The sequence below is a fragment of the Aedes aegypti genome, chromosome 2 (assembly GCF_002204515.2).
Source record: "Aedes aegypti strain LVP_AGWG chromosome 2, AaegL5.0 Primary Assembly, whole genome shotgun sequence".
Taxonomy (NCBI): domain Eukaryota; kingdom Metazoa; phylum Arthropoda; class Insecta; order Diptera; family Culicidae; genus Aedes; species Aedes aegypti.
This window is the reverse complement of record NC_035108.1, coordinates 426,504,078-426,526,482: the sequence shown is the minus strand read 5'-3', so window position 1 is coordinate 426,526,482 and position 22,405 is coordinate 426,504,078. Positions and strand designations below refer to the sequence as shown.

Genomic DNA, 22,405 nt, shown 5'->3' with positions numbered 1-22,405 from the left:
AGCGACTTGAAAGTGAATTTTCAAGTTATGGAATAAGACTTGTAGTAAAGTTTGCAAAACATCAAATTTGTCTGCAATTAAAAAATAGTCTTAGTTAAAAGTAGTTTTTTCCAAATTTTTCCTCTTTTTACTAAAAAAATCATCTTTGTTTGACCATAACATCATGAATATTTATCCAATACCAGATCTTTTGACATGCTTTCAAAGCTTATTTAGTTGTTTTCAAACAGTGTATACAGCAAATTTAATTAAAAAAAATGACTTAGTTATTTAACAAAAACTACTCAAACATGATTTTTTGATGAAAAAAAAAAAAATAAATTTTCCTCGAATTGTTGATTTTTTTCGCCGGAAATTCCATTTTTACTGTTTAGCTGGAGTTTAAAAAGTATCTTGTAATAACCTCAAGTTAAATTATGCATATAATATTAAAAAAAAAATCAAAGATATTTTCGTTTCAAAATATACGAAAAATTGCTTCTGAGACCTTTTTGAAGGTTTAACAAATGTGAAAAACCAGTTTCAGCTTAAGTATTAACGTTTAACTGAAAAAAATATTGAAACATTTACTATTTTCCATTGGAAACTCATGTTTTGGGTAGTTTTCGTTAAATACCGTTTTGACTCATGTTCCGAACGGTATCCGGCCATTTGGCCGAATGCTATTTTGCCGAACGGATTGTTTGGCCGAATAAGAAACAAAAAAAAAACGGGCGGGACTTAATGTTCGTCGCTGTATAAGTGCTCCGAGAAAAAAAAGATCCGTTCATTCAGTACGAAATTGTGAACTTGCGTCAAGACTCTAAGCTGATGGTTGGTTCGTCTCTAGGTTTACAACGGTGTGCTAGGGTTATAAGTTTTTTTTATGTTAATTTTATCAGATATGTTTTCTTTTTTTAAACATAGGCTATTCTTTCGATTTGTACTGGTTTCTTTATTATTAACAATAATTTAGCTTATATTCTAACAGGGAACCATTCTTCTTCTTCGTCGGCAGTTTTTTATAGTTATTTGATATAATAATTATTTGCACTTGTTTAAATTTTTATAAGATTTTTCCTTCTTTTGATTATAGGCTGTTATTTCAAATTTGAATATTTTTCATAGTTATTGAAATTAAAGCTCATAATACGCTAATAAAAAGTCTTATAAAAACACATTTCTTTTTTAGCACAAGGGTTAACCTAGGTGAGATGTTATTCTCCTCCAAGATTAGGGAAGATCCAAGTATGACGTCCATCGTTTTTCAGGATTTCTAGACCCCCCTCCCCCTTTGTCACGCTTTTTCAAATATCTATTACATGCACTGTCACACTTCCGTAGACACCCCCCCCCCTCCCCTAAATGATGGACGTCATTTTTGGATGACCCCTTAAGATTGCAACTTGTGAACTAAACTCTGCACCGTTGATTGCGGATATCAATGAATTGAATGACTCGGTAAACACTTACGTCCAAGAAGTTCAGTGTTTATCCGTTATGAAAAGAAGAGCCAAACTTGTGGAATTGCTAGAAATTAATTAATTTGCTTAGTACGATCAGAACGATTGAAGCATATCGATGCTACATATGCACGAATATGTCGTAAACCATTTTAGTAACTGTCAAAAGCTGACTACAAACGCAATGCGAAAACCTATGCTGGCAGCTATTAGCGCTAGCCAAGAAGTGAATAATTGCTTGCATTTAGGAAGTTCTACTTTCAGCATTTACTGTTTCTTGAACTAAAGAGCGCTAAAGAGCTGTATTTCAATGATAATTTATCCTTCTATTAAAATTCAGCTTTGAAATTCTTTGCAAATTCATGCTAATTGTTTTAATTTCGGCCAAATGACCCTTTCGGCCAAATGACGTGCGGCCAAACGGCATTCGGCCAAATGACCCGGAACCATTCCGAACACTTAAGGCCAACAGTTAGTTCAAACGCATCTGATGAGCATAAATTAGCTGATATTTGATAAAATTTTAATTTCTTTGCAAAGTCTAACTGTTGGCTGTTGGGTGTGCCGATAAAAAGATTCTACCCCATTCCCAATAGCGGGGAAATAGCATTCGGGGTGATGGAATTCGGGGTAATGACACTTTCGGGGCAATGGAATTCGGCGTGATGACGTTCGGGGAAATGGGATTCGGGGTTATAGGGTAGAATCCGATAAAAAAAATAATTTTGACTTGTTTGGTAATGTTTTAACGTAAAAGTATGTAGCAACATTTTGATTCAAATGCCGAACTGTGTTCAATCTGTCTCATATTTCGAACAGGAATTGCAATTGACTGCCATTTTCTGGTAAATTAATTACATATTTCAGCGAAACATTTCAATCAAATCGCCATACAAAAACCGAGTGTTCGGAATATGAGTCTGTTCGGAATTTGGGGCAAAACGGTAACTAAGTCAGAATTATTTTTAAATTAATTTGTTGTACCCACAGTTTAAAAATAATAAATTTGCTTCAAAAGCATTCAAAAAAAAAAAAATAGTAATTGATGAAGTAGGTATTCATGGAGTTATAATCAAACAAAGATGAGAGCATCATGAGAGCTTCAATTTCTTTCCAAACAACTTGTATTAGTGATTTCAGTATCACATCAATGTCATCGCCATCATATGGTCCTGAATTACCTCTTTGCGTATCCGAAACACTCCAAAAAGTGGGCTTGTCGTGCAAATGAACCTCGAGAAACCCGATTTTTCCCAGACGACTTGCATTGATGATCTCGCAACTCAGTGAGATTTATACATACTAGGTGTTTCGATCGTAGTTCATTTCTGTTGGAGTTTTGATTCTCCATGCTATGAAATTCGATGATGGCTAGATGACATAAAATATAAAATAAATTAGTCGCCTTGAGCCGATTTGAGATTTCTACTCTGTGGTAGGTCGATAGTCGTAGCCTATTGGAATGCCCGATTCTATTGCTTTTGATTCGATCATAATGTTCAGCGAATGGTGAGAAGTGTGTGAGAACTATGTCCATTACAAATATATTATAAAATAACCCATCAGTGTAGAAGTATGCTCTGTTCTGTCATCAGCTATTGACATCACCATCAACAATACAGAAAACAAAAAATGAGGCGAAAACAACATTACCGATCTATTGATTTTTATTATTTAATCCAATTTCGCTGTCTTTTCTGCTTGACGAGTCGGTCGGTACTTGGTATGCAACGTTCGGTATATATGCAAGCCTACCTTTAGAGGGAATGCGATCCGGTTCCACGCTAGAATGAGCAAAACGGAACGGAGGCCTGCGATGTGCCTACAGTTTGGAGTGCACTACACAAAGGCCAAAACACACGGGTGCCTGCCCGATGATGGCTGTAGCTGCTCGGTTTCGGTTTGACCCAGCTTCTGGCTCGGGACTGCCTATATCAGGGGTTTCCAGCGTATTTACGAGGGGCGAAGAATTAGAACATGGGACGACATATTTACAGATTTTTGAACATCCCACAGAATATTTATCAGAATCCTGTGGCAATTCTAGCCAGGATTACCACTAAATCTGGGGCATTATTATCAAAAAGTTCCAGGATATGATTTTCGCATACTTCCAAAAGTGATATTTGACCCGCAGCTCAAAAAAGGTTGGGCAGGCCTGGCCAGTTTCCATACCTTTCTGCTCGAGAATGAACGTAGTTTAGAACGGAATTCCATGTGCATTGGAATGAGGCTTTTGCCGTTGCAACCGGGATCTACGATGACAACAACGCCGTACCAGGCCTGTCTAGTGGCTGGTAGTGTACTTAGTGTTATTCCCTTTCGGTTGTGCTGTTTTTGAAAACAATTTTCATGCTGCGAATTCCTCATTAATGGTAGTACTAGTTCAGACATCAAGCTCTGCTCAGAATGCACCGAAATAACCAGCCAGGCGTGCAATCGAGGTTGAGAGAACTCAGCTAGCAATACAACTATGTTTTCATTCGCTAGGTTACTGCCCACAATTCGTACAGTCGAAAAATGAAACTCCGATGATCAACGATTCTATCGTGGTCGTGACTGAAAGCTTATCTTGTTCACAAGTGGGCCACATACTTTCAATGAACTATTCTGAATGTGTCAAGGCGTTCCCGAATAGAGTTATCGGAAAATTAAACATGACGGCTATCTGCTTATCTATATGGAGCATGTGAAGTCTACCGCCGATCGACTTTTTTTTCTACTAATTACTATATAAACGGAGAGCCACCCAATCACGTGTCTCCAAACAACATCCTTCCAGACATCCGACAGCCAAACAGCGGCCGAACATATTGCACAGGTGGTGGTCTAGCATGGATCACTATCAGTATTCAACGGTATACATAATTGGTACACTTTCAGAAAATTGTACGCTATTTCTAGCTAAAGTCGGTAGAAAAAGAGTTTGTTTCGTTCGAATTTGGTACATTTTTCCAAGCGTGCAGCTGGGGGCGAACAGGAAATTCCTATTTTGTCAAATTGGATTAGAGCAATAACCTCCGGAGCACACCCCGATGTTGACCAAAGACGACCAAGTGCACGACCTTGAAATCGTCGGACTGCCTGGAAGCTTATGCAGATGTGTGCCCGGTGGATGACGTAAGCAGCACTGCAATTTGCCGTAAATTTTAGATAATTTAGCGAGAAAGCAGGAATCTTTCTCGCATCATTATGCGCTTTGTCGGCATAAAATATTTGAATATTTGATAAGTGAGAGCCAAATATTAGCTTACATTTCTGAGTTCAGCTCTTCAACAGTCCATGTATGATCTAAAACAAATTAGCAAGGCAAGAGAAAGTTCTCCACAGGACAACTGTTTTCTTCTAGTAAATACACTTGCACATCGATGTTTTCATAAACAATTGTAGTAATATAGTTTTCATAGTTACTTATTTACAGAAACTGACACTGAAGTAGCAATTTAAACACGCATATCTGAAGAATTTATGCTACATCTTCAAACAGGAATCTGGTTACAACGTTCTAATACCGTTGATAAGGGCATAGACAAATGTCGTTACAGAGGGAAGTAGTGGACAGTTTCCCCCGCTCTATCCTGCCTACATCCATGAACTAATGTCATGATGTACACAATTCCTCGATGTTCCCGATTTAAAGTGTAGCTAATTCCATTGCAAAACTTGTCCAAATCTCGACTTCAAGACAGACGGTTCCTCGCTGGCAATCATCTGCTCACAGCTGTGGCTATGCGCGTAGCTAGTGGAGAGAAGGCCCTCCTCCACTCGACAACAGACACTTGAGATAGGCTATTGCCGTTTCCACTTGTTCCGGCACGCTGCCGCCACATGTGGTCGTATTATCCATGTGATGCGGCCCCAAGAGTTGTTGTTCGCACTCACGTACATTTGTGCAAGATTTTTATTTCGCGTGGAGATGCAGGGAAGACGAGCAGCGTCTAGAGAGCAAATATTTGCGAAATTCTACGCGAACCGTAAGGCAGCTCTGAACGTGATAGGAATCAGCGCGGATTGCATAACCATGTTGGAATTGTGGATTGATGTTTCGGGTTCGAGGTGCCTAGCAAATCTGCCAGTTGCTCTGGATAAAAATGCTGATGATTTGAAAGTTGCTAGAACTTTCTTTCCGTGTGTTTACGCGAGGCACTAAATTTGAATTATTCATGACTGGTGGAATCCGGCTGGGGTTCTAGCGTATCTGTTCGAATGAGTAGTAGCACATTTTGAATGTCGGATTAGCAGTGCACTCTATACATACGTAATCTGATTCATTCTGAACTGTTTGTTTTATATACAATATACAGATATAGTTCTTAAAATTGATCGAAGAAGTAAGAACAAAACCTTTAACGTCAAGGTTTAAATACAAACTAATTGAACATTACAAAAAGATTATCAACCAGTGGGATTGAAACCCACGTTCCTCAGCTTAGTATTGCTGAATAGCTGCGCGTTTACACTCCGGCTATCTGCCCCCTGCATATAAATATAAATATATCTGGACATTATGACTACCTAGGGTTTTGTTCTTCTTCGTCGTAAGCGCTACTATTCGTCGTATCAAACTTTAAATGTTCCACTACGGCGGATATTCAAACTTACCTGCAACATAGATTCATTATCCAGGTGTAATTTTGTGAAAGCTGTTATGGTTTGTACACTTGTACACCAAAAATGCAATAAATTTACTGTATTTTGGTAAATAACTTCAGTTCAATCATCCACTTTGCACTTTTTTACTGAAATCGCATGGACGAACACGATTTGGGAGAAATGCTTAGCGATCGACTGAGCCACACCACTTTCCAACACAAGTTTCTTCCCGCCCCCGTGGGTGACTTACTTCGCCGGGCACTTATTTTCACTATGGAAAACCTTCGTACTTCTTCACTGAAGGATTTCATTCCAATCACACGCCGTAAAACTTCAATAAATCACCAAAATTTACGAAATTTCCTCAACCGCCGCGTATAATTAAGAATGTAAACAAAGTTCAATCCGTCGTACTGAGAAAAAAAAGCTTGTGTGCATCAATGTGTGTGTGACGCTCGACGTAAAAATACGATTCCTTTGATTGTGTTGTTTTTGCTGTACTGTGAGCAAATGCCATAATTGTACGGTCAAAAGGAATTTTGTTCATATGTTCGGGCTGAATTTTGATGACGAACAATTAATTTTAAAGGAAATTAGTATATTCCATCATGCTGAAGGAATGGAGGGAGATGCCCGTAGATCTATATAGTCTAGTAAAACATTTTATTATAGCGTTGATATGTTGTGTTTTAACCACTCAATACACACAGTGAGCCGTAAGTTGTGAGACGAATCTGGAAACTGATTGCGACGGAGTTGAAAACGATACGACGGACTGAGAATACGGTAAGATGCATTTTCTTTGCATTATTTCCAAAAAGAGATCAAGATTTATCAAAATGTTATTGTACAATGCTAAAGCCGTTTTGAGAAAGAATTGTTTGGCATCGGTTTGTATCAGCATCATTAACTGCAATACTGGGAAAATTGCAGTTGTCACTGATCAATGCTTAATGCGATGGATACTAGCACATCACCCTACCAACATTATAAACTTCACTTGTCTCATTATTTGTTCCCCCAAATTCCACGATCAAGCTTCTATACTGTGGCGACTACAACTCTGCTGGTGTGAAAGAAAGATCAGCAAACGCGACAAATTGGTGACACAAACGTCTAAGCAATGGATGGCGAGTGTGTGTATCTACATATTCGAATGATTTGCTGGAATTCTTAATTCGTGAAATCTCGCGATGTCTGCTAGCAGCACGCTGCATTTATCATTCATGAAAGCACTGATATTTAACTCTCTTTTTCCCATGCCAGAGTTTCAATGATTTTCTACGAACTAGAGATAAAACGAATCAGATGAACACTATGTAATAGTTACAAGAATATAATTTGATGCTTCTTCTTCTTCTTTCTGGCGTTACGTCCCAGCTGGGACAAAGCCTGCTTCTCAGATTAGTGTTCTTATGAGCACTTCCACAGTTATTAAATGAGTGCTTTCTTTGCCGATTGACCATTCTTGCATGTGTATATCGTATGGCAGGTACGAAGATACTCTATGCCCTGGGAATCGAGAAAATTTCCTTTACGAAAAGATCCTCGACCAGCGGGATTCGAACCCACGACCCTCAGCATGGTCATGCTGAATAGCTGCGCATTTACCGCTACGGCTATCTGAGCCCCATACTCTAAAGATTTAATACAATAGTCAACTAATTGTTGCAAATCTACTGCAGGGTGTCCATCCATCCGGGAAATCCGGGAAAACCGGGAAAAACCCGGGAATTACAAATCACCGGGAAAAATACGGGAAATACCCGGGAATTTGGAGGACACCCCGGGAAAATATGTATTTCAAACGTAAGACTACCGGTTTGTTTAAATTTCAATGATCTTTGATGAATAAAAAATTAAAGAGGCCCTCTAGGCATTCTTGACCAGATTTTTGTTAAGTTTTTGACAAGATTCTTGATATCTTGATCAAATCTTTTGAAGATTACTTGGAAAATGCAATTTTGGATTTATGTCAGAAGTTTTAGCCAGCTTCATAGGAGAACAATAACATGTATTTGGAAATATCGTTTCTGTGATTTTTTCTTGGATTCAACATGAGTTTCATCAGATCAACTACAGTATTGGACGAAACATTTGCAACTTTTTCGGTTTTCCATACAAAATGATCAACTTTGGTAAGCTAGAACTCAGTTATTTATGGACCGATTCGTATGACATTTTTCACAGAACAGCAGCCATAACTTGAATTTTAACATGTATTTTTTAATGATTCTTCCAATCACGAGGGCTTTCAGTTTTAACACTGGGGTTGTTCCTATCTGACATTTAGGAAGGGACACGGTAATCAAAATATACCCAAAATTTGAGTTTAAACCAAGGGGTCTGACAAAATCTCAAAAACCGTAAAAAATGTTTTTTGGACTCAGCGTTTGGTACTAAAATTGGCACAGGGCTTTAAGACCCTATTCGAGGGGGTCACGATCTTTTAGATATTTCAACAAATATTTTATACCTTTCGATATTTGATAATTCATGATTAGGTTAGTTCAAGTCTACCAAATTTTTCCATATCGTATGAAAACCAATGAAAACAAATACACAGAGCTCTCATTTTGTGCCGTGTGCTAACGTAAGAACTAAACGACACAAACAAGACGCGACGCGAGACAAGACATAACACTTATCATTCTTACAATCGATTACAATCAATACGATTGTAAGAACGATAGTGTTATGTCTTGTCTCGCGTCGCGTCTTGTATGTATACAGAGCTATTACAAAAATTTCAAAATGTTATCCGCGAAAACCGCGACTTCTGAAATTCGATTCGCACCTGGAAGCACCAATCCGCGCCAAAAATATATTCCAATTGTCATTGAAATCTTCATATCACAATACCCAATCGATTTTTCGTAAAAAATATCTTAACATTGTTGTGTAAACTTAATTGTTTTAACAAATTTCTGTGTTCTTTGATGCACTTTTCTAGTGCCGTAATCCAGGGGCGAATTAATCACTATAACTTTCTGTTATATTATCCTTAGAAACTGAGATACTGTCAACTTAGTTTCGGCAAAACCAGTATTTCGTTGATCTCCATCAGTGCATGTAACTACTTTTTAGGAAATAATATTGAATGTATCATAAACCTAGCTTGAAAATAAGAAATTGAAAATGGTCCCCTGGGACGAAATTTATTTTCATATAATAAAGTAAAAATAAGAATAATAAATGTCTCCATCTACTAAGTGTGGGTACCCTAATACAGAAAATGACGTAAAAAAATCTTACAGCTTTTGCATTTGACCATTTAATTGCGAAGCTTAACTTTGGAAACCAGAATAATATACTTGAATGTAGGTTATTCACCTTGTAATAAGCACGTTTTCCGAAAATCTTCTTCTTTCTGGCGTTACGTCCCAACTGGGACAAAGTCTGCTTCTCAGATTCTTATGAGCACTTCCACAGTTATTAACTGAGAGCTTTCTTTGCCGATTGACCATTTTTGCATGTGTATATCGTGTGGCAGGTACGAAGATACTCTATGCCCTGGGAATCGAGACAATTTCCTTTACGAAATGATCCTCGACCAGCGGGATTCGAACCCACGACACTCAGCATGGTCATGCTGAATAGCTGCGCGTTTACCGCTACGGCTATCTGGTTTTCCGAAAATAAACGGTTTGAAAAACTACGCTAGTTATGCAGTATGATTTTAAAATCGAGTTCAATAGTTCACATTAAAGCTGACAATTGGATAGTTTAGTAATGACTTTTCCAACAGTATTGCTTACACCTAAAAAAACTGTTATTATTTCTGTGCAAAACTATCCTTATGAAATAAAAACTGTTTGAAATCTTGGCACGTATGAAGCATCCTTAAAAGATATTGCTCTTTGATATCGACCAAATTCGCCATATGACCTGGATTACGGTAATATGTCATTAGTCCGACAGTAATTGGCCAATATACAGTGCATTGCATTATACATTTAAAACTCTTTCGACGTTTTATAAAAGATGTGTGAATATTTTAACTCGCAGATCCTTTCCTTATCCCACAAACCCAATATAATATGCAGAGGTATACTCGGTCTCTAGTAACAATGGTTGTCTAACATTCTTTCCCTTCCTCGATAACCGTAAGGACGTGGCCGCCACCGTTATCGACTTTTAAATTATGAGCTTTCGGATTGTGCATTTTGAGAATGGTAGCAAATTGTTTAACTGACATTTTTTCCGATATTATATCTAGATACACAATGAATCCTAATCATCTTAGGAAGTGCCTTTAGATTTTATATTCTTTAATGTTTTTTTATTAAATATCGAATTACAGACGAAATGTTATCGCTTTCTATATTTTCCTACACCACATTTTAACTTTCAAGAATCCGTCATGGTAATTATTGCCATCATCGAAACTTCACAAACAGTTTTTCTGTTTAAAACTGAAACTTATACGATGAAATTGTGTTCACTGTGTTTCAGGCGGAGAATTTAATATATTGACTGCATTTTCTTATAAGTAAACTTTCTTGATTTTGAACAGAAAAAAACGCTATTTTCTCAAATCAATGACGTATTCTGACCCCTTAATATTCGAAATGTTTCAAATTATTGAAGAAAAACAAAAAAAAAAGACCTGCAAAAATTAATAAATTAACAGCAAAACAGGGCCATAGTAACTAAATTATAAAGTGCACTTTACAGCACTCAATGAGATGACGAGATACAAATTTCCTAATGATGAACTGCATAACTTGTGTCAAAACAATTTATTGGCGATTTTTTTAGCATTATTAGGAAAATCCGCGATTTGCCGACATAATTTTAGTCACTCGTGATTCTCGCGCCTGGCATACCAAATCCGCGAAAATCGTGAAATTCGCGACTGGTTTAACAGCCCTGATATCGAGTCGCAGGACTTTTTTGTAATTTGTTTTTTAATTTCTTGGACATCCGGGAAAAATTCGGGAATTTGAAAACTGATTTTGAATGGACACCCTGCTACTGATACCCGAACTATTAAAAAATAACGAAATTTATTTAAACCGCTTTCGATTTTTTTATCCCATTTGAAAGAATGTTCGCTCGTGTATTTTCCAAAAAAAAAAACGCCTTTTTAGTAAACAAACAGTCGATCAAAACCGAAAAGAAAGGTTTTGATAGCTGTCTGTTAAACTTCTCTGTTATATGTTGAGTTATTGTATAAGTTAGTTTGGCCGTTTGGCCATAATATGTGCCAAGGCTGATAGCAGGTCTCTTGTTAGAGACTTGGCTACTCTTTTAACGTAACTCAAGCAACCAAAAGTTCGGATAAAAGGGCATGATTTGGCTTAATCAGTTCACTTTTTAAGTAATTAATCGAACTTTACAGTTTACATACAATTCGTTTAAGTTGCTTAGAGAATAATGTTTACCTTCAAGTAAGTAAGTAAGTTGAAAAGTTCACGAGTTACCTTTTAGAGAATCAAGTTCCGTTAATATCCGGAGTGTTCAACGAAAAAGTCTCACTGAAATTTGATTAATACCAAAAGTGATCTAAAGTCTATCTGAATGATATTTAACAGTCACTAGTTCTAGAGGCTCCAGAGAAGCATTCAGACCATGAGTTGAATTTCGGGAAAATGGAGAATATATCTAACTTATCGCTTTCGGTAAGAATCATGATCCGCAGCACATCATGAAAGTCTGTTTATCATCTTCTGCCGTAGCTCTGATTTGATAAGGCTGATAACTGTGCATGATAAAACAAGGTCCATCCTGGAGGGCAGTATTGCTATCGGATGTTTTGGGATTGTTTATCACGCCTGTACAATAAAACACCTATCCCCAATAGTAAATGGATGAAATAAATGATTTTGGCGATCTCCTTCGCTACTGCTGTTCATCAAGCTTCTTACAACTTGTGAAACATGGCCGATCATGGACCGATACAGATGCGATGTTATTTTTCGCATGGGTTGATCGTGCTTTGAAAACAATTGAAATGCCTGATTTAAACACTTTCATGACTGTTTCATAGACCCTTCTTAAGGATGCATCGAAGCCATCCCTCGAATTTTTAAGAGCATAAGTCTAGAAAACCTGACAACCGTTTGTGCTCAAAATTTAACTCACTGTTCAATCGCTGGTGATGACCAGTAAGTTAAATTTTCAGTACAAACGGTTGTCAGGTTCTCTAGACTTATGCTGTCAAAAATTCGAGGGATGGCTTCGATGTATTTGACTGTCACCTTAACGATTTAGTTGACTATCACCTTAACTTATTTAGAAGTTCATGAGGAAAAGGTTCTGATTTTTCGAGTGTTTTTTTCCATAGATATTGCTCTGGAGTACTTTTAAGGACTCTTTTATAAATTTCTCTAAAGATTCCTTCATCAATTCTCCCAGGATTTCGTCCAAAAGCTTCCCCAGTCAACTTTATATGGGTTCTTAGAGAAATTTATCTAGAATTTGTAACAAAAAATGCTTGAGCATTTCAACGCTACTGCCTCCAGTAATATTCAATGTAGGGAGCCGAAGTCCATTCTTGGCACTTTTGATTAACTTCAGCGGTGGGGTTTTTTGAAAGCTACAAAGCTCATATTTGGCCTCAATATGTGTCGTGCTAAGGCGCTTTTTTTTTTAAAGTTTCAGACAATTCGGCCGAGAAAAACAGCCCATGTCAAAGTGAATCATGGAAGTGCCCAAGTGGTTCTGCACCCTACTAATCTAAAAACTTACCCTGGGATTTCTGCAGAGATGTTTCCACAAACTTTTTCACTCTGAAAGCTCATGAATTAGTTCAGGAGTTTCTTCGCTGGTTTTACAGTCATTTTCATATAGTTTTCTTCAAGAACTTATCCACAGTTTACCCCAGGAAGTACCACAAAAATTCCTTCAGGGATTATTCCAGGAAATCTCTTAGGAACTCTTTAGGAGTTCGATAACATTGTCAATAAATTCGATCAGAATTTTTCATGAAATACCTTCAAGAGTGTTTCTAGGTATTTCTTCAGCATTTAATCTAGAAGTCCAGTTCATCATTATTTTTATCAAATAATTTCTCGAGTAAAATCTACATGGATTCTTCAAAATTTCTTCTAAGGTTTCACGGTGCAAACACTACAACAATTATTCCAGTTTTTCCTCCAACCATTCCTTCACAAATTTTCTCAAGGATTCCGTATTACATTTTTCTATAATTCTTTCAGACAATTCTTCAGGATATTATCTATAATATTTTGTTAGCAATTTGTTTCCTCAAGAGTCCAGGAGTTCCTTGGAAAATTTCTCAAAGAATTTCTGGAGTAGTTCCTGAAGGAGTCTCAGAAAGATTATTTGGATTAATTTCTTTATTCTTAGAGAAATTCCTGGTTGAAATCTTAAAGAAATCCTGGAAGACATTTTTTCTAAAAAAACCTTAGAACTCTCTGGAGGTATTACTGGTTGAATTCTTGAAGATGTCCTAAACTAATATCTCGATTGTAGAGAAAATCCTAGGAAAATCAAAACCTGTCTAGAGAAACTTATGAAAAAATCCCAAAAGTATGTTTTAGAGTTATCCTAAGAAAATTTCAGGTTGAATTCTTGAAGGTATCTTGAACCACATTCTTGTAGAAATAGGGTCCTAAAACCCTGTCTCAATTTCAGTACCAAAGGCTTAAGTTTAGTTGCCTTACATGTACCTTCCGAAATGTCAGATAGGAACAACCCCAGTGTTAAAACTAAAACTCCTGTGGCATTTATGTCGACAAAGTGAACGTGAAACACGATCAAAAGTATCAGGCTTCATATTTGCAACCATTTTTAAAATGAAAGTCTAAATATGGTATAGCCGTCATTTGAGCTGGAAAAAATGCTAAAGTAGTTGAAAGAACATGCTCTTTCGTATTATTGAATAAAAACAAGAATTCATTAAACATGCTTAGGAAGATTGTAAAGATTGTAAAATCGTGAAATGAACTTCTGGCAAAATGATCGGAACAATATCTGAGAAAACTTTGGCAAACACCTGCAACCATTTATGATGAAATTCCTGGAGAAACAGAAACTGATAATGGCAAAAGGGATTTAAATAAAAGAACTTGTTCGATCTCACACCGACAACGGCATCATCATAGCAGCACCCAAGCCAAGCGCAAATTGAACCATTTAATTTTTGCCCATTGTTTGGTTCTTTTGCTTCATCGCATCGTCAGCCCAACGCAACGATAGGCAGCATCCAGTGCGCTGCTGTGCGCACGGGCTACATTGGTTCGTCTCCGTACTGTGTCGCCTATAAAAGGCGACAGTAGTTTGTATGTAATATACAGTTTCTTCCATTCCCCACCGAGTAGGCACGCTGCCTCTCGGTGGCAATAAAATCAATTAGTAAAGTTGAAACAGTTAATCCTTTCGTCGTCGTCCCCGCCCTTCCACAACACAACGTAGGGCTCCATCTCCAATCAAACATTGGTGCCGTGACCAGGATTGGCCGCCACGGAGCGACCACGGACCGACCGAACCAAGGACTGATCGCACTGCCAGCGATCATGAACCAACAGTACCACGGGATCCAAGACGACGGCAGAGACAAACGGACCTACAACTTCCTCCTTCCGGACCAGCGTGTTCACCTACGGATTAAACGAAAAGATCTCTGGACCAGCGTTTCAAGCCATGGACTGGAGAAGCCTCCTCCGGACCGGCGTGTCCATCCTATAGCAAGAACTGATATCCTTCCGAGCTGGCGTGCTCTCCATCCAAAGTGGTACGTCCAAATATCACACCGGTAACCATCCAATCCTTCGAATCGGCGCGTTCTTCATCAGTGTCCAAATTTCAAACCGGCATGTTCATCTTCAAACCGCTACATCCATCCTCAGGACCGGCGCGTCCACTTTCGGGCTATGATGGCATCTAGTCCGACGGCAAATCCATCTTCCAAATGGTCGAATCAATTGGCTGCTCCTTCCACCGGCGTTGTGGAAATTCCGAAGGTGTTCCTTCTCATCCGATTCGACCAATGGCCGCATCCGCTGGCACTCGGAAATTCTGGCCTTCAACTCGGCGAAGTCAGGCCAAGTTGTCGCTCGAGACAACAAGAATCTTCCATCGACCAGCCCCAGTGATATCATCCCAATCCACCAAACTACCCGGACTATCAATCAAATCCAATCAACCCAATTCGAACGGACCGCAACATGAACGAATATCATCCATGCTACCTACAGCAGTCATCCAACGATCATCGTTTCAACGGCAGGCATCGATCGAGCAAGGCAAAATAAAAAAACGAATTTTCAATTTCGTTTTGAGGCGCCGGGATGTTCGATCTCACACCGACAACGGCATCATCATAGCAGCACCCAAGCCAAGCGCAAATTGAACCATTTAATTTTTGCCCATTGTTTGGTTCTTTTGCTTCATCGCATCGTCAGCCCAACGCAACGATAGGCAGCATCCAGTGCGCTGCTGTGCGCACGGGCTACATTGGTTCGTCTCCGTACTGTGTCGCCTATAAAAGGCGACAGTAGTTTGTATGTAATATACAGTTTCTTCCATTCCCCACCGAGTAGGCACGCTGCCTCTCGGTGGCAATAAAATCAATTAGTAAAGTTGAAACAGTTAATCCTTTCGTCGTCGTCCCCGCCCTTCCACAACACAACGTAGGGCTCCATCTCCAATCAAACAGAACTAGTTATTTTGTGTTAAAATTCACATTCTTATTCTAGAACACGCTTGAAATGAGTATGCTGATTAAATTAGCTTACAGCTGCTCAATCGAGGATGGATGAATTATTTGGTGAGCTCGTTTCATGCTTTTATTTTGAATGTGCAATATATTATCAGGGTGTCCATCCATCCGGGAAATCCGGGAAATGCGGGAGAAACCCGGGAATAACAAATGACCGTGAAAAATACGGGAAATATCCGGGATTTAGGAGAACACACCGGGAAACCAATCCTCTAGGGATTTCTGGAAGAATTTCAGTAGGATTTCCGGAACAATTCTCGAAGAATTTCCGGGAGAATCCTAACGAAATTTATGAAAGTATCTCAAATGGATTTCCGGAAGAATTTTATAAAAAATTCTGGAAGTAGACGAAAGAGAGATGTCTGGAAGCATCCCAGAAAGATTTCCAGAAAAATCCCTGTATTAGAAGAACCTCAGGAGGATTTCCGGAAGAATAATCGATAAATAACCTGAAGAATTCCAGCAATATTTCTGAGAGATTCCTAAAGAGAATACCGGACAAATTTCAGAGGGTTGCCTGCAAGCATCTTTGAAAGATATTCCGAAGAATTTTAACAGGATTTTCGGAAGAATTTGAGAAGATTTACGGAAGAATTTCAGATGCATTTCCGATAAAATCTCCGAAGGTTTTACGGAACCTGTCCAGGAGGCTTGGAGAATTCCAGTTTTTTTCTTTTTTTGAAGAATCATCGAAAGACGTTTTGGATATTGCCAGCAGGATTTTTGAAAGTGCTCAAGAGGAAATTGATCTGATTCACGAATACTATAGAAGGATATTCAGAAGAATCTCAAATGTTATTCCAGAAAAGCCCCATGAACATTTCCAGAATTCCACAAGGATTTTGTAAAGAGTCCGCAAGAGACATCCGAAAGTATTCCAACAGAATTCTTTAAAAGAACTTAGAAGCATTTTGGGAAGAACTCCAGCGGAATTTTCGTAAGAGGAATTTTCAGTAAGATTCCGGAAAAACAGGTTTGTTTAAATTAAAAGCACTATGGGCGAAACTAGAACTTTTTCCACAAGATGTACGACTGCTTGTTACTCGAACCTTGCATTATGTTTATCTTTTGGTGGTAGACAGATAGATTAAGCTCTTCGAAATATTACTAGAAAGGTATTCAGGGATTCTTGACCAGGTTATTTACAAGATTCTTGTTAGATTTCCATTTAGATTCATAGTTAATTGTAAATGAGATCTTTGCCAGAACTCTTACTGATATCGAATCGATAATTGATCAATTTCCTGAAAGTTATTCCTGAGAGATTACTGAAGAGGTTATCAGTAGATTGCTATTAGGGTTTTTAGTAATTATTAGAACAGACCCTTGATTGATATTGCTTGAAATTCTTAGCAGAATGCTCAACCAAAAAAATAATTTCTTTCCAAATATGTTTTTTAAATCATAGATTACTTAAGAGTTCCGTTAGGAAGATTTCTTTGATTATTGATGATACTGATTCTTGTTGAAGCCTTATCTCGATTACTACTTGGAGTAGTCCTTGATCTACAATACAGGTCTTTTGAGGCCCCTGAAGAGATTTTGAATGGATTTCTTCATATATACAGTAATATTTACATATTTCTTGAATTATTATTTTATGAATTCATGACAAGCTCTTTGATGGACAACTGAATAGCGAGGTCCTCTAGGTGTTCTTAGCCAGATTTTTGATTCACGCGATTCTTGGAAGATGCAATTTTGGGTTTAGGTCAAAGTTTACTTCATAAGGGATCAAACAAAAATGTATTAGAGGATATCATTTCTGTTAATCTCTGCTTGGATCCAACAAGAGTTCCACCAGATCAAGAATTTCTCAATGAAGGGCCATATCTTACGCATAGTTCCGAAGGCATTCTCAGAAGGTAATAGATTGACTATTGAGCTTCGCCCTTTTTGGAACTATAGTTTAAATTCAGATACACAGAGCAGAAATGTGTTCATATAATTCCAAATTCTCTCTGAACTTTCTATGAGTTCTCGTAGGTGGACGGTCTTTAGATGTTTCAACAAATAGTTTATATCTTTCTGTCCAAAACGATTCCGAAATTTGAACCTTTTGAAACTTATGGAATTTTATAAATATAAATAAAAATATTTCATAAATAAGTTAGTTAAAGTTCTCCTAAATGTATATGAGAAAAAAACTAAAACATTAAGTCCAAAGATCATTTTGTCATCAGTTTGTTAATAATTTGGGCAACCGGGAAAAATCCGGGAATTGGAAAATTGGTTTTCGATGGACACCCTGTAATTATTATGAAACGTATTTTTATCATGACAACGGGGGAATGTTACTTAAATGAATCGATTTAGCAAAATATGTAAATATGTCACTGTCAGTGTCGACATAGACTCTTGTACATTAACATTAAAAACACCATACCTTTCCTTGTACCTGATTTTTGTCATTATAAAAAATAACCTTTGAATGATTCGACGCTCAAAGTGTCGACTTACCGTATGTTCACGTTGCCTCTAGAGTAGAGATGGGTGATTTTTTGAACTGATGTATGAATCGCATCACTACCAAGGTGAATCCTGATCATGCAGCTATGATCCCTCCCTACTAACAAATCTCCTTCCCATGACAATCATGGAGATGCAGAGGTGATCTCGGTCTCTAGTAGCAATGGATGTCACACTAAAAATCCTTCCATTGCTCGATGACCGTAAGGACGTGGCCGGCGCCGTTATTGACTTTATAGTGTTTTGATTTAGGGGCCCAGATAGCCATAGCGGTAAACGCGCAGCTATTCAGCATGACCAAGCTGAGGGTCGTGGGCTCGAATCCCGCTGGTCAAGGATCTTTTCGTAAAGGAAATTTTCTCGATTCCCAGGGCATAGAGTATCTTCGTACCTGCCACACGATATACACATGCAAAAATGGTCAATCGGCAAAGAAAGCTCTCAGTTAATAACTGTGGAAGTGCTCATAAGAACACTAATCTGAGAAGCAGGCTTTGTCCCAGTTGGGACGTAACGCCAGAAAGAAGAAGAAGAAGAAGTGTTTTGATTTCTCGAAAGTGTAATGCGTTATGCTTATGTTAAAATTCACATTTTCAAAGTTAAAAACAATCTTAGTAGAACGCTTGATATGAGCATGTGATAAATCCCTATGAAAACTGTTAGCTCATGGCTTCGTTTGGTTCCCTTTATTTTATTTTTTTGATTTCTGTGTGATCTATTTTTGATCCTTTTTCAGTTCCTGTTCGGCTTTTTTTTTGTAATGCCTATCTTTAATTCCCTTTTTTCTAGCTTTAGTGACTACCAGTTCTGCAATGCAGAGTCTGCATTGTCCAATACATTGTCGATAATATTAAAAAAAATCTCATTTTAATAAATTTACAGCTAGAAGAAGTGTGGCTTGGAATTTTAAATTTTTGCTCGAACACGAAATAAAATGATTCCCCAAAATATTTTCAACGTCACTGGAAATAGTTGCTAGCTTCCGACAGGTGATGATCGGGAACAGCAAATCGACAACAGTCCCTCTTTGTGTGACCTAATTCCCATCGACCATTCTAATGATTAATGATATTTTTTCAAGGGTGTGTTTGGTATTCTTTTCATTTGGAAACGAACGGCTGCTTTCATATTTTGGGCACTGTGCGCGTTGATTCTCGAGAAGAAAGAAATTGATTCATATTGACTGATATACCTACCGTCGGTAGATTGGAAACTGGGCGGAAAGAAAAGGGAACCGGTTTGTTCGTGTTTGCAATAAATTGTACGATCAGTTGTGACACATTTCAAACATTAATCAAATGAGAATTATGCGAGGAATGGAGTTGTTCCGTTGATGATGATTTTCGTGTCATGTAGGATTGTTTTCTGGATCTTTTGAAGGGTACTCTAATATTGCTACCAGACTTACCGAAACAAATGATGCTTTGTTCATTATAATTTGTGCAAGCCTTAACTAGTATAACAGGCGTAACAAAATGTAATTTATAAAAGCATCACAAAAGTGTCTGGGCAAAAAATTGAGTTCTCAATTAAAAAGCAATACGTACTTATCGCCATTTGCAACGGCTTTAGAGCACGACCACTTGAAGATTGCCTGCAACTAGCAAGCACGTGTCGTGGAAGCGTGAACACCATGTGTTAAACATACTTAATTGCTTGCAGTGCCAATTTTTCCACCTATCGGTAGTTACGACGGTGGCAGTTTCCACCGTAGTAGCCCGGCTGCCTGGATAAAAAAGTATACAATTACATTTATAATATATTGTTTGGAACAATTACATGTATGGTATATGAGGTTTTTAAATATAACATGCGGGTTGTTAAATATCGTAACAATCAAATATTGCTTTTTCTCATACATAACTTTGGAAAAAGTTATATTGTTTATTTACAGCTAAAAACATTTGGCAGAATAAAGTAACAACAATATTTCAAATGGTTTTCTAATGGTAACAAACGATTGCAAATAGCTTATGTATTGTTTCGATGCAGTTATGGTTTTATTTTATCCAATATGTTATACTGTACATTAAATGGTTTATTCCATTCACTAAATGGTACGTTTTTATCCAGGTGTTAAGATAGCCTTGAAAAAATTTTTCTGCAAAAGTGTTCTCTAATTGTAAAATATGCTAAAATAGTCTTTGGAACACATTAACATATTGCCTTTCCCACCATTGATAAGCGACGACCAAAGAGACAAGTCAATACGACTTTTCCTCCATTCCCTTGACATGTTGATTGATCCCATTTAACTAAACTGTGTGTACTCGTGTCGTGATCTTGGTTACGCGATACCTCCACTGACTAACTGCGCGACGAACCGTCATCATTATGGAAGGCCGGCTCCCTACTACAGGTTCACGCCTCTCACGTGCGCTGTAATTGTTTTCATTGCTTCGGTAGCACCCGGTTTACTGCTTTTCGATTTTGCCTTTTTCGTCAGGGTCTTTTACTGTTTGGATTGAGTTTTGCTTAACACACACGGGTAAATTAGTAGCGGCTTTAGTGTTTATGTTCAATTGTTGAGATAAATTTGAAGGTTCATCAAGAAGATAGCATTGCTGGTTAGAAAGATTTCTTAAATTAAGAACTATTGAATATTATAAGAAATTGACTATTTTTTTCTATGATAAAAATTAGGCGAATCCTTCTTGTTTGCTTAAGTATTCAATCGCTGAACATTATAGTTTCTTCCATTTTTTTCGAAAGCAACCTGTCAATCCCCATTTTTAGCAGTAATTCTAAAGGGCTGTTCAAGAGCCTTGAGCACCTGGTTGGTTTCACTTTGAAAGTTCATATTATTCTATTATATTTTGTGCATGAATAGTTCCGAAGATTATTTCAAGCATTGGGATATAGTGATGCCAAAGAATCTATAACAAAAGATTTCAATCTTTTTCAAAACAAACGTTGATAGCACATAATTTTCTGTTGACTGTTTGACCTCTAGATCTTTTGCCCTTTCGACTTCTTGTCATTTTGTCCCTTAGCTTTTTTTTCCAAAATCAATTTTATTCGTAATGGGCCCTATTTTATAAGTCAAGTCGATCTAAAACGACTCGACTGGAGTCACTGTCGACCAAACATTTTGCTCGACTCGGCTCTGTCACTCGAGTTTATCGGTAGTTGTCACTCTCTAGGACAGGACGTGACAGCTCAACTAAGACTGCCCCGTTGTTTTTCAGTCGAAAACCTTGACGATACTAAATCCAGTGTTACCAGTATCCTTTTCAAGCAAATCTTGTGAACAAATTTGAATATAATGGCTCATAATTTGATTGTTCCTTGCACGGATCGTTCATTTAGCACAATAGAGGTTGCTATATTTTAAGAAAATCACGTTAAAATTCAAAACTGGCGTTATTTTAAGGTAGAATTGACATAATTTCCATTATATTGATTACAATTAGGTAGTTTTTATTCATTTTTTGCATTGTAGGAGCACATGATTAGAACTTAACATCGAATATAAAAAGTTTCGAAACATAAAGATTAAATGAAAATTTTCCAAACTTTTGATAAAAACTCTAATCTATGAACGCAACAAAGTGCCCTGTTGCAATCCAACTCAACGATATGAAAGTAAACCTTTGCCAAAACGACCAATGAGAAGTGTTTTTTTTTTACAGGCAATTGGTTTCGTTTTTGTACTTTGACCTGTCACGTCTTGTCTTAGGTCACTCTATGTGACTGGATTACTATGAGAGTCGACGAATGACATCTGAAATATGCATGCTTACTTTGATCGACAATGACTATAGAGGCGTCACATGAATCCGCTCGATTTACAAAATAGGCCCCTTAGCCTAAAAAACCTAGATACATAATCAGATGTAGCCTTTTTCTATGAACACTTCTATCTAACATTCATATCTTTTGCAATTTATCGGAGTCAAATTACATCATTCCAAAAGAGCTCGCTGATAGCTTTATCCATATTCTGCGGACGCGACATGGCGCGATTCGCGCTTTCCAGGTGACAAAGTGCTGCGGAGAACTGAAGGAGACTGAAATATCAACAGGGCGTTGTCTCCGCAGTTAGCGAGACAAAGCACAGTTTGATAGATAGGTCGGAAAACAAATATTTAGCCAAGGTTTCAAATGACTACCGTTTGAAATTGATTTCAAAGTGCTGATAGCCTTGTTATGCAGGTTTAAAGAAATGAAATACGATTCATTCGGGGTAGTGTCCAGTTGAAGAGTAAAATAG

General features: G+C 37.7%; 1 protein-coding gene across 10 annotated transcripts in view; it reads left to right on the top strand.

Annotated features, from left to right (window-relative positions):
* Positions 1–22,405, top strand: part of LOC5573175 (protein kinase C and casein kinase II substrate protein 3) — a 147,951-nt gene that overhangs the window by 24,503 nt on the left and 101,043 nt on the right. The gene's annotated exons all lie outside the window — the stretch shown is intronic.